Here is a 12,880-nt window from a genome sequence, read left to right as displayed (position 1 = left end):
TCAGATCACACCTTAGTCACAATGTCTGTGAAGATCAAGATCAGGCTAGTGGCTCGTAACCGGAAAGAACCTCCAAAAAGATTTGACGTTACTCGTCTTAAGGACCGAAATTCTTCGGTCCTCTTTTCGAAATTCTTTGAAGAGTGAAGCGAAAGCGTAGACGGTGGATGTCTGAAGATACCATCCGATTTGTAACAAAGAAAGGTCTGTTACCATTACGCCGCTCAGATGAATTCGAACAGCTACGCAAGCTATGCCACGAGTCGGGAAGAAAATACAGAAGGAAGTACTGGGAGAATATGGCGGTGGAGATGCGAAAAGCAGCTAGTCTGTCTGATACTAGGAAACTCTACTAGCTGCTCAAAGAGTCAACTGGGAAGAGGTCGAAGAACATGGCCTCTGTAAGAGACGAATACGGTAACATCCTAACAAGTCGTGGCGAAGTTGTTGACCGTTGGAAGTGTCTTTTCCAGAAACCCCTAAATCCCAAGTGGACCCTTCGTCACCTGGTCCAAATCTTCTAGTGATCCAACCTCCCCCACTTCCTTCATCAATGCTCATTGACCCATACGTAGGAGTTAAATAGAGCGCCCTGACGATTAGGAAATTCTGGCAGCAATGAAAAGCTGAAGAATGATAAAGCGCCGGGAATTGACGCCATACCAGCAGAAATGTACTAGGCAAGCCCCAGGCTTCTTATACTGAACCTAGAAAAACTGCTCAAGAAAATTTGGGCACAGGAGATTTTTCCACATGATTGGAAAGTTTCAACTATCATTCCCCTGTGCAACAAAGGGGATAAATCTGAATGCAAGAATTACCCGGGGATATCGCTCATAAGCATCGCTGCCAAAATTTTTCCCATGATTCTACTCAACTGCTTCAGCTCAATTCTGTGTTACTGCTTCAGTGTTACTGCTTCAGTGTTACTGCTCATCAATCATGTAGTACTTATGTCAAATTTTAATATTTTACTTTACTCAACGCTATTAAATCGGATTTTAAATCCTCAGGTTTGTTTGCTACATTATTTCTGGGCAATTGGGAAAATAATGCGGCCTAATTTGGTGTAATGGCGGAATCTGATTGCAAAATTACGTAAGAAGTGGCACTTTTTTCCATCTCTATTTCTTTCGCTCAAAAACAAAAAGAAAGAGAAAACGACAGAAAAAGAAGATTGTTCTTTCTTTATGCTATCTTTGCTTCCTGTAAAGATTGAAACACTTTCCTTCTAATTTTGGCAAGCGACGTCAGTTTTAAATTATACAAACGCTATTTCATTAAAAAAAATTTTTTGCTCCCTACAATTTTTGCAACTGGAATTGGATTTAAAAGAAGAAGAAAATTACTACTATAATTGCAGACCGTGAGCGTGTTCCAGGCGAAAAATCAAGTAACTAGAGAAGTTACTTAAATTTTACATTCACCAGGACCGGCTTTTGAACTAACTAAGGTCTTATTCAGAAAGAAAAAAACATTACGACAAAGTTAGACTCATTTAGTCTGAATTTGGAATAACTTCCTGTGCATAAGTCTCTGTAAATATTTTAACTAAAGCCACTGACCAGTAGAGGATATTCTTAGAATATTTTGGAACTGATGTTGAAATCAAAAAATTTAGATACACTCTAGGGGTGTATGAATAGGATATTCTAGTTGCATGTTTAAACTTCTTTGGGTTGGGTATAGTTTGAATAATGTAACCTCTTGCCAAGATAGCAAAATGCAGCTAAACTAGAATTTTACCACAATTGTTTTTTCTGTATTGTGTTCTGATTGATTAAGCTAGGGTAACCTATAGACCTATCTTAAATTTGACTCACTGTATAAAATTGACCTATGTTGTTCACTAAAAGAAAAGCAGAATGTTGCTTAAATAACTTAATGCCAAATTCATTATGGAAAGGTATTAATTTTGCAATAAATCTGTGGGCATTAACCTAGATTGGGTTTAAATATCCTGTTTCTATATTAATTTCAGTGCATTAGTGTATGAGATAGCATACAGTAGAGTTGATTATTGAAACTCTTTGGAGCAGGCCTATCACTTTCTGACATTCAGTTGAACTATTAAGGTTAGAATTTTAGACTAGGCTAGTTAAAATTTCCAAATGATGGCCTTTTCACTATCTTGATAAGTAATTGAGCTTACTAAATGATTTTTTAGTAATGGATCTGCATCAAATGAGAGGGAATTCCCCTAGATTTGGCAAAATGCTTTGGGAATTTTCATTGAAATATATATATTTTGGTACATCCTTCAAGGAACCCCCCTCCCAAGGTTTTTCAAAATATATTTCCTTCCTCTTCCCATTTACAGTTTTGTGAATTAGCATAGCAGAAAGACTTTGGTTTTGTCCTGGATTTTCTTTTATTTTATACTTGACTGATTTCAGCTTATTCATAGAAAATTGTAAGGGTTTCATGTCTTCATTTTATGAATTTTTTTTTTTTTTTATTTGTTTGCAGAATTTTATAGTATTTGCTTATGAATAGGTTAAACTTGTATCCAATCAAAGGTATAAGCATATAAAAAATGCCAATTTTTCATGAAAATAAAAATGTTTTCCTGGGCATTAATTTGTGAACTTGGAACATATTGTTGTTAGGGCAATATGATTTTCAGAAACTTGTTTAATAACTAAATCAGGCTCATACTGAGGCCCATGACCTAAACTTAACAAGAGAAATAAACAGAAACTTGCAGGTAGGATTTAATTTAGAGTAAAGTGGATGACATATTTTTGATATATTCAGCTCTATAAAGCAGAGTAGTCACAACACAGTTCTCAGTTTACAGTATTTGCTTCTAATTAAATCTAGGGTTTCTTTGAGACCACAGTTGAAGATAAAAATGATTTATTCAGAGCCCAATAAAGGAACAAAATTTTACAGCCTCCATCAAATATTCCAAAATTCATGAAAAATATAGCATAGAGATGGGTGCATAAAAATTCAATGACTGATTTAGGATTTTTCTGTGAAGTGAAATTTCTCTCTTCTGATGGCTGTTCAAAAACTGTTGTCTTTTAATAGGTAGAAAACAAAAATAACTGAATGTATAGATTTTGTATGTATTCCTTTCATCTCAAATACTTGATACTCTTCTAAACACTCACTATTATTAAAACAGACATCTTACAAAATCCTAGGATATTGAATAACTTCAAAAATTCAATGGAGTGTCTCAGCTAGAAACAATTTTAGATTTTACAATTTTACAGTTTTTTTCAAATCTTCATACAATGAACTCTGCCAGTGGTACATCAGAAATGGCACAATGTTATTTAGTTCTACAGTTGCTTATTGATGAAATAATGGATACTGATGTAGGATCAGATGAAAATGAAGAATTGATAGTGGTAAGTTGTAATATAATATTCAATTTAACCTTGCAAGTTATTCTTTTTCTAGACACAATCTTGTATATTCAGGTATGGACAAAGTTCCAAAGCTACCAATAGCACAATTAAACAGAATTCCAAAAGCTGCTGACATTTTAGCAGCTACTGCCAAATAGCATTACTACTTAGCTACCCCATTTTCTCTATTGTGGGGTATATTATAAATGAATGTTGGAGTGGAGACAAGTATTATGTTGACTAATAATTTGTATTTTTTTTTTATATTACATAGAAACAATTTTTTAGGACTGAGAAAAAAGGATTCTGATTTTATTTAAAAATACATTATTTTGTTTTGCTACAAAGTTATTTCATCATCTTATACAAAGATGTCATCTTGTATACAAGCATTGTGAGTCTTTATTTTGATGTGCATATTTGAAGAAAAAGTTTACCATACATATTTTGTTTTGCTGATTAATTTTGTTGTTAATTTTGTTTTGCTGGCTAAATAGCAGAAATATTCTTTATTTGACTATGTTTTTGACTTTAGGCTATTTTATGGTTTTCATTTAATTATTTTCTTTTTCTCAAGAAAGAATGTTGGTTAAATAGCAGAAATAGTCATATAGGCTACATCACCTATCACTGTCTTTATAGAATAAACTTCTAGTTTTGTGAAATTAATTTTTTCAGGTTTGGCATTAATAAATTTACTCATAGATAAAATTGGCCTCCAAAATTACAGTTTTGAAAATTCCATAAAGGATGTTGCTAAATTTCATGCTATTTGATATGTTAATTCCAAAAATGGTTCCCATTTTTCCCATGATGTCAGGATTTTCTTGAAAAATACATATTATTTTTTGCAAAACCCAAGTTGGAAAAGAATGATGTTGCCCAATTTCTTGTGTACTATCTGGTAACATTAGTTTAACACAAAGCCAATAATTTGCAATTTCTTTATATTACATAGAAACAGTTTTTTTAGGACTGAAAAGTTTCTGATTTTATTTAAATGGCCCTTGTGTTTCAAGAGTTGCTCTTAAAGAATTAGGACAAAAGGTCAAACTGTAGTATAAAGAGCAGAGTATTGTGGAGGGGAAATCAAATCATATAACTTTTCCTAGCTAGAATTTCCTCTTTGGGAGAATTTTTCATGCAGAAAATTCTCCCATCATACATTTTATTCCTCAGAAATGCATTGATATGCATCTTATCGTTTTAGTTATGGACGCAGTTGTTGGCTTGTTGCAAAATCACAAATTTCTGATGATGTAAACATTAACTTGCTTTTCTGAATTTACAACAAATTAGTGCAAACATAAATGCTAAATTTGCTGGTTTCAATTGTAATTCTGAGTAACTTGCAATGTCAAAGATAATAACATCTTTGTTTTATTATACTTGACATCTAAAGTTCGTGTTTCCAAGATTTGTCAGGGGATAGTAGCTACAGTAAATTCTTAAATGATTCATAAATGAGGGTAGCTTCCCCCTCCTTAATAACTCATTTTCCACCCTGAAGTTTTTAATATCTTATAAAATTTTCTTAGGGACTGTTTTCACAAGGATTCTAGTTCAACTAAAATCCTTGTGAAACCAACAAAAGATGAATAAAATTCATCTTTTGTTCAACTTAGAGATGGGCTTCATAATCCAGCTAAACATGTGGCAAAAACATAATCCATCTCGGTGATACCTTAACTCATATAGCAAAGTTCAAGCAGAACTAACTTAGCCTACTAGCAGTTGTCCTTCATTTTGAAGAGGCCAGGCCACACAAGCATGTTGTAGAGAGGCTAAACCACCAAAGGGTATATTGTCGTCACAAATGATGTTGCTGAAATGAGCTGGTGGAAAACTATTAGGAAATGTAAGAAATCTTATTTATTGTTTAGAGATTAGGATATCACAAAATTGAGCATTCAATATTCTTGTTTGTAAATCTTAAGTAAATACAAACCCTGTCGGAATTTTGTTGATATCCATCTCACAATTAGTGTGTCTAAAGAAAGTTTCCAAAGAGCATTCAGTTTCTAGCATGCATTTTATCTTTATTGATGCTTAAGTAAAGCAATAGATATACCTGCTGTAGCTGATTAGTAATAAATAACTTGCTGCCTTTCTGCATAAAAAATGTGCATTTTTATGTATATGTGTAGCTTTTAAAGTCATTAATTCCTGACAAGCCTCTTCTCCAGTTATGCCTGCTTTATGCGCAGTAAAGCCTTTTTAAAATAATCTGAAATAATTCTTTGGGGGTCCTTACCAGTGGCTTTCCTTTCTACTACAATTAGCAATGGGTAAAATATATTGCAGTTATTAAAAATTGACAATCTTACCTATTTTACCACTATTAAGTTGCAAAAAGGGTGAACTAAATATTTACCACTGAATTTGCCACTAAAGAAATTTCTAGCTTCAAGAAACTCAATCATGCCTTTGGAACAAGGGATCCTAAGGTAGGTCAAAGTCTTGAAAATGTGCTTCTAGTATAAGTAATTTGTAAATAAAAATTTGTATCTTTCTAAAATTGAGACAAAAACATTCCTGCAGAAAAGAAACAAGACAGTTTAATAAAGGAAGAAATACCATTGATGCCCATGAAGTGTAAGATAGAAATGTACAAAACTTCAATTATGTATCTGTTTTCTTTAAACAGACAGGAGGAATAAACCTCCAAGCTTTGACAAATTCAATCTCACTTTTGGAACCAGGTATAAGACTAATTTCCAGGGAATGAAAACAGTAATCCCTGGCTTTTCTATTGACACAGGCAGTGAAGGGAATGAAACCACATTTATTTTTCTTCCTATTTGTTCAACTTCTCTGTCTGGTCTACAAATTCTGTATTATATTTATTTGATAAAGAAAAAGGTGAAATGTCATAATCTAAATACATAAATGGGCTATATATTTGCACATTAGGGGAAGGGGGGTGCATTATATCAATTACCTAACTTAACCACCTCTATATATAAAATATTTAATTTAAATGTAACTGCATCATAGTTTGCTTCACAAAAGAACCTAAATTTACTTATTGAGTGTGTTCTGAATAACACACAAGTACCTAATAACCATATTGATGCATAGCTTAGATTTTTTGTTATGCATTGATGTATACAATTCTTCTCAATTCCTATTTTGATAGCAATACATGAGCGTTTAAGTTTTGCATTATTTTGCGTAATTACATACCAGTTTTGACTCTTTTTTCTAATGTAGCAAGAAGTTCCTCCACTACAACTTAAATGTTTCATTTATTTAGGCCTACTTAAAAAATATAAAATTGTATGCTGACCAACGGTCAGCATTGCAAAGCAAGTGATTTCCTGATAAGTCTTTAGCTGGGAGTGAAATATATGGCTGGGGCTAAAACCATTTGATTCTTCTTAAGTTTTTCCTCTAAATTTCTCTAGGTAGGCTAACCATTATAGCTAGGTGTACTGTACCTAAGCTAACAGAGTCACACCATTGACCCTTATCCCAACCAAAATAACAGCAACACCAGGCGTGAAACTCCTAATCTCAAGTTTTTAAGCCTGGAGTAGCCTACTAAAAACTTTGCTAGGAGGGCTCAAATGTATCTATAAATGAATATTAAAAAGTTGTTATAGGCTACTGATAAACTGCAAAGTCTTTTGAAACACTTCAATGAATTAAAGGATTCAATCTAGCCAAGGCTAGCTTAAGTAATTATCATTGAATGTTTTAAAACAGCTTCCAGAGTAACACAGTGTTTTTTTCTGTCAAGTGGGATTGAACTAAGCTTTCTTTGAACTATATACATTTTTTTTCTGGACAATTAGGCCTATTACTCACTCTAGGCTAAGCCATCTCTACAAAACAATTTATCACTGACTTTGGATAGGCTAGCAACTGTCCAAGGATTACAAAAATTTAATATGTAGCTTCCTAGAGCAAGGCCTGAAGACTTTACCCCCAATAAACTTGTGTTACGGGGGGGGGGGTTTCTTATAAAGTTATGTTAATTAGAACATGGGAGCTTAGTAGTTAATAGACTGTGAGGTCTCAATTATCAAATTTCTATAACCATGGAGACAAAATCATTATCATGATGTTCAGGTCTGCCGAGATGGGCAGATTCCCTTGGGAACGATCCAATAGACGATAGGAAATGTACCTGGTACCTTGACTCAAAGACAAACACAATTATTGACAATAATTTTATTTTCTTACTTAATATACAACTTCAGGTAAAATGACTTCAATGTGAGATAGCAGTATAATGCGCATTAAAGACAGAGTACTGAATGAATACACTCCTAGCTTTTGGTCTACCTTATCAAACAGTTCGTGGTAACGAACTGTAGTAAGGAGCGATCCGGCTCAATAGTAACCAAAACTCTAAAAAATTGAATTTTGATATCAATAGCTACATCAAAAGAATTGCATTTTAATGCTGATTTTAAATATATAAGTTTCATCAAGTTTAGTCTTACCCATCAAAAGTTACGAGCCTGGGAAAATTTGCCTTATTTAGGAAAATAGGGGGAAACACCCCCTAAAAGTGGTAGGATCTTAACAAAAATGACACCATCAGATTCAGCGTATCAGAGAACCCTACTGTAGAAGTTTCAAGCTCCTATCTACAAAAATGTGGAATTTTGCATTTTTTGCCAGAAGACAAATCACGGGTGCGTGTTTATTTGTTTGTTTTTTTTTTGTTTTTTTTTTTTTTCCCCAGGGGTCATCGTATCGACCAAGTGGTCCTAGAATGTCGCAAGAGGGCTCATTCTAACGGAAATGAAAAGTTCTAGTGCCCTTTTTAAGGGACCAAAAAAATTGGAGGGCATCTAGGCCCCCTCCCACGCTCATTTTTTTCCCAAAGTCAACGGATCAAAATTTTGAGATAGCCATTTTGTTCAGCATAGTCGAAAATCATAATAACTATGTATTTGGGGGTGACTTACTCCCCCACAGTTCCTAGGGGAGGGGCTGCAAGTCACAAACTTCAACCAGTTTTTACATATAATAATGGTTATTGGGAAGTGTACAGACGTTTTCAGGGGGATTTTTTTGGTTTTGGGGGTAGGCTTGAGGGAGGGGGCTATATGGGAGGATCTTTCCTTGGAGAAATATGCCATGGGGGAAAAAAATTCAATGAAAAGGGCGCAGGACGAATCTGGTCACGTTAGAAAAAACGTCAAATTCAGAGCTTAATATACAATGCTGGGTGTTCGGAGCCTCTCTATTATGGAGTATAATTTGAAAATAACACAACTATACGAGCGATAAAACATATATACCACAACCATAACTCAACTAACGAAAGAACTGCTAAGAGATAACACAACTATAAAGCGAAAACAGGTGAAAACTAACGGGAAAATAAACGAACTAAGAGGTGGAAGGGGCCCAGAGAAAAAATATAATCATTTTTCAATTTTGAGCCTAACTTCCGCAAAGGATTAATAATGTCAGAAGCCCCGAAATACCGAATTATTTTCTTTTCAAACAGTTCGTGGTAAAGAACTGTACTAAGGGGCAACCCGGCTCAATAGTAAACGGAACTCTAAAAAACGGAATTTTGATGCTAAAAGATACATCAAAAGAATCGAATTTTCACGCTGATTCTAAATATATAAGTTCCAATTAATTTAGTCTTTGTCATCAAAAGTTACGCGCCTGAGAAAATTTGCCCTATTTTGGAAAAAAGGGGGAAACATCCCCTAAAAGTCATAGAATCTTAACGAAAATCACACTATCGCATTCGGCATATCAGAGAACTCTATAGCAAAAATTTCAAGCTCCTATCTAAAAAAATGTGGAATTTCATATTTTTTGCCAGAAGACAAATCACGGGTGTGTGTTTATTTGTTTGTTTGTTGTTGTTTTTTTCTTTTCCCCAGGGGTCATCATATCGACCAGGTGGTCTTAGAGTGTCGCAAGAGGGCTCATTCTTACGGAAATGAAAAGTTCTAGTGCCCTTTTCAGTGATAAAAAAATTGGAGGGCAAATAGGCCCCCTCCCACGCTAATTTTTTTCCAAAAGTCAACAGATTAAAATTTTAAGATAGCCATTTTGTTCCGCATAGTCGAAAACCATAATAACTATGTCTTTGGGAATGACTTACTCCCCCACAATTCCTGGGGGAGGGGCTGCAAGTTACAAACTTTGACCAGTGTTTACATATAGTAATGGTTATTGGGAAGTGTACAGACGTTTTAGCCAAAAAAAAATTAATATACTAATTTCATTTCAATAATTTATGTGCGGAGAGCCAAAATCAAACATGCATTAATTCAAAAACGTTCAGAAATTAAATAAAAAAAACTAGTTTTTTTAACTGAAAGTAAGGAGCGACATTAAAACTTAAAACGAACAGAAATTACTCCGTATATGAAATGGGTTGTCCCCTCCGCAGTCCCTCGCTCTTTACGCTAAAGTTTGACTCTTTGCCACAATTCTACTTTTTAAAACAATTAAAAACTTTAGCGTAAAGAGCGAGGGACTGCGGAGGGGACAACCCATTTCATATACGGAGTAATTTCTGTTCGTTTTAAGTTTTAATGTCGCTCCTTACTTTCAGTTAAAAAAACTAGTTTTTTTTATTTAATATATCCAGAATCAACACGGATTTCTAAATTAAGCACTGGGTAGACTGACCTCAGAAATGTTGCAATACAACTCTTCTTTTAATTATACAACATATGGGCTAACCTCCTTGCAAAAGATTTATTACAACGAGGGTTTTCACCTCTAGTTTGTTGACCAGACCAGAAATAGAAATCTGGTTTCTAATTGGCTTTAATCAAAAGTTACATTTTTGAATCCAATTTTGATAGTTTAAAAGGTATCATTTTTTGCTTGCTGTAAGACTTGTGACAAAAAGCACAAATCCTATGAGATGATGAATTTACACTTTAAAATCTTTAGATGTAAGATTCTTATTTTAAAACTTTCTAAAGTGAACGAATGAGGGATTTGGTTTTGAGTTCTGTAAGGGGGATGGGGGCTGCTGGTCCATATATCATATATCCCCTATTCCGCTGTAGATTGACGCCCTCGTCAATCAGAACATTCCCTTTCCTTACATTTTACCCTCTTTTTTTAAATTTCTTATTGTCAAAAATATTTTTATTTTAATTCTTTCACCTCAAAAATGATTATTTAAAGAAAATATATATATTCCTACACCTTGTATTGAACCTACACCTTACATTTGAATTACATTAATACATCACTTGACATGAATAAGGTTTACACGTGAATACCTGATTCCAATTGTTTGTCTTTTATTTGAATTTTTTGTATTGTATTTAGTTTTCAATTGATCCCAGGTATTCTAACAATAAAGTGTAAAATATACAACATTATATAAAAAATCACCACTGGTACTTTTATTTAATTTAAACTATTAATTCACTATTTGGCACTTTTAACTGTTCATCACTTATTATTTTGGAATATTATTTTCACACCAATCACAATTTTCGTGTCCTTGCCCTACTTACTGATTTAACTAATATAATGTCAATTTCTAATCTATCACCCTTAAGTGTTTTTGTTGCTTAAAAATTTAGCAATTGTAAAGTTTGTCTTGTTATTACGCTTTTACAAAATGGGAAGTGCAGACTTGGAACAGCTATCCCCAGCAGTTTAAGTACAAAAGTACCGCCGGTACTACGGTTCTTCCGTTCCCGTTCCCTCTCTCTTCTGCATTTTAAGCGTTATTCTTATTGTCTTTAATTCATTCGACTGAGGTAGTATTTAAAACCTTACTTTGTAGTTGATTCCAAAGTTTATAAAATTAGGACTTAGAATGTTCTGTTCTAAATCTTCATCTAGGTCTGTGACGTTGCTGATATTGGGTTTCCATATTGAATTAGGTTATCATCTATGGTGTCTTTGTGGGTATGCTGTGGTTGTACCCGCTGGCTGGATGTTACGTCTTCTCTAGTCTACGGTGTTCAGTCAGAAAGATGAAAATGATTGTAGTACAATAGATGGTGCTATTTGAGGTGTCACTTGGGTGATAGCTGTCTAGTTGAATCAGTGGTGTCTTCTGGCATTCTTCGGCGGTTGATAAATCATGATAGGTGTTTTTCAGTTTTTGACGATGACGTATCGTCGGCCAATGTCAAGAGTATGCCAAATTCTGTAATAAAAAAATTTCCAGGCAGAATCATATGGTTATTAAACATGGTATATTCTATGGTAAAGAATATTGTTATTAACATTAATTATTGTGACTTTTAATTGCACTTGCTTCAAGGATGATTAAGTATATGATAAGTATATGATTATATGATTAAACAAGTAACACTGTTTAGAAGCGACGATTAAGCACATGATTAATTTGGAGGTTTTATTTTCGTATATTTCTAATTCTTTATACTCCCAACGCAAGACTTTCGTAGAAAAGTAACGTCATTTTATAGCGTCATAGCCTTTCCATTGTCATGTATTAGGAATATTTTGTCTTAGGAACACAATATCGAAAATTACAAGAGACAATCTCCATTCTCTTGTTTATATTAACAAGGAACAAGTGACTTATACTTGTCAGAGGTCCAGATTTTACATAAAATTTTTCTGCCAAATATTTACATTTTTGATGTAATTGTGCCAAAAAGAAATACAATTAAATTGTATCTTAGCCTTTTAGCTGTAATACACCAACAATATTTATTAAGGTAGGGACGGGATATATGAATATACGGGAAAGACCTCGATTTTCCTGTACTGTTATATCCTCCCATCATTATGGCTTAAATATCATCAGGAGCTGTGGGGTTCAATTGATGCATTTCCTGTGCATCAATTGCATCGTTTTTTATCTTTTTTCGTCTCAAGAGCTTTCCATAGTTTACTGTGAGTAGCGCTCTTATTGTTAGAGATATAAGAAATACCATAAATATGGTGATTATGATATTGTACCACGAATTTGGTGAGAATAATCCATATTGACTTTCCACGTACTTTAATCTTTGGTCTTTGGTCGTGAACAACGGTATTTGTAGGTCTAATGCCTCTTATATTTTTGCTAACTGCATAGTAACCTTAATTTTATCTATCTTGGGCCATATTGATATTTTTGATTCTTCGTTGTTCATGTTCGGTATTGTATAAGACAAGTTTATTCCTTGGAAATTTATTATTTTTGGGCTCATAACATTTGTGCTAGTTGTGATCAAAGGTGTTTGTACAGTTGTTTCCTTTGTCACGAGTCGACAACCTTGTTTTATTGTTATTGTTCCAACGTCCTGTAATAGTATTTCAGTTCGATAACTGGGGTCAATCTTTTCTGTATTGTTGTAGCAGGATAGAGTTCCTACTGTCTTTTTAGGTACTGTAAAAAGCCATAAGTCATTTCGTAAATTACTGAAGATTTGCTTCAGGCATAATGCTCATGAAGGAATTGGTTTCTTTAATATTAATGGGAAAAGTGGATATTTTGTATAGATCATATATGGACTGTTGATTAATTAGTGGGATTGTTAGTACTGCAAATAGTTGTTCATTAATTTCGGTTATACGTACTTTTAGTTTAGTATAATATAAGA

The sequence above is a fragment of the Artemia franciscana genome, chromosome 6 (genome assembly GCF_032884065.1).
Source record: "Artemia franciscana chromosome 6, ASM3288406v1, whole genome shotgun sequence".
Taxonomy (NCBI): Eukaryota; Metazoa; Arthropoda; class Branchiopoda; order Anostraca; family Artemiidae; genus Artemia; species Artemia franciscana.
The sequence above is the reverse complement of the archived record's forward strand: the minus strand, read 5'-3'. Positions refer to the sequence as shown.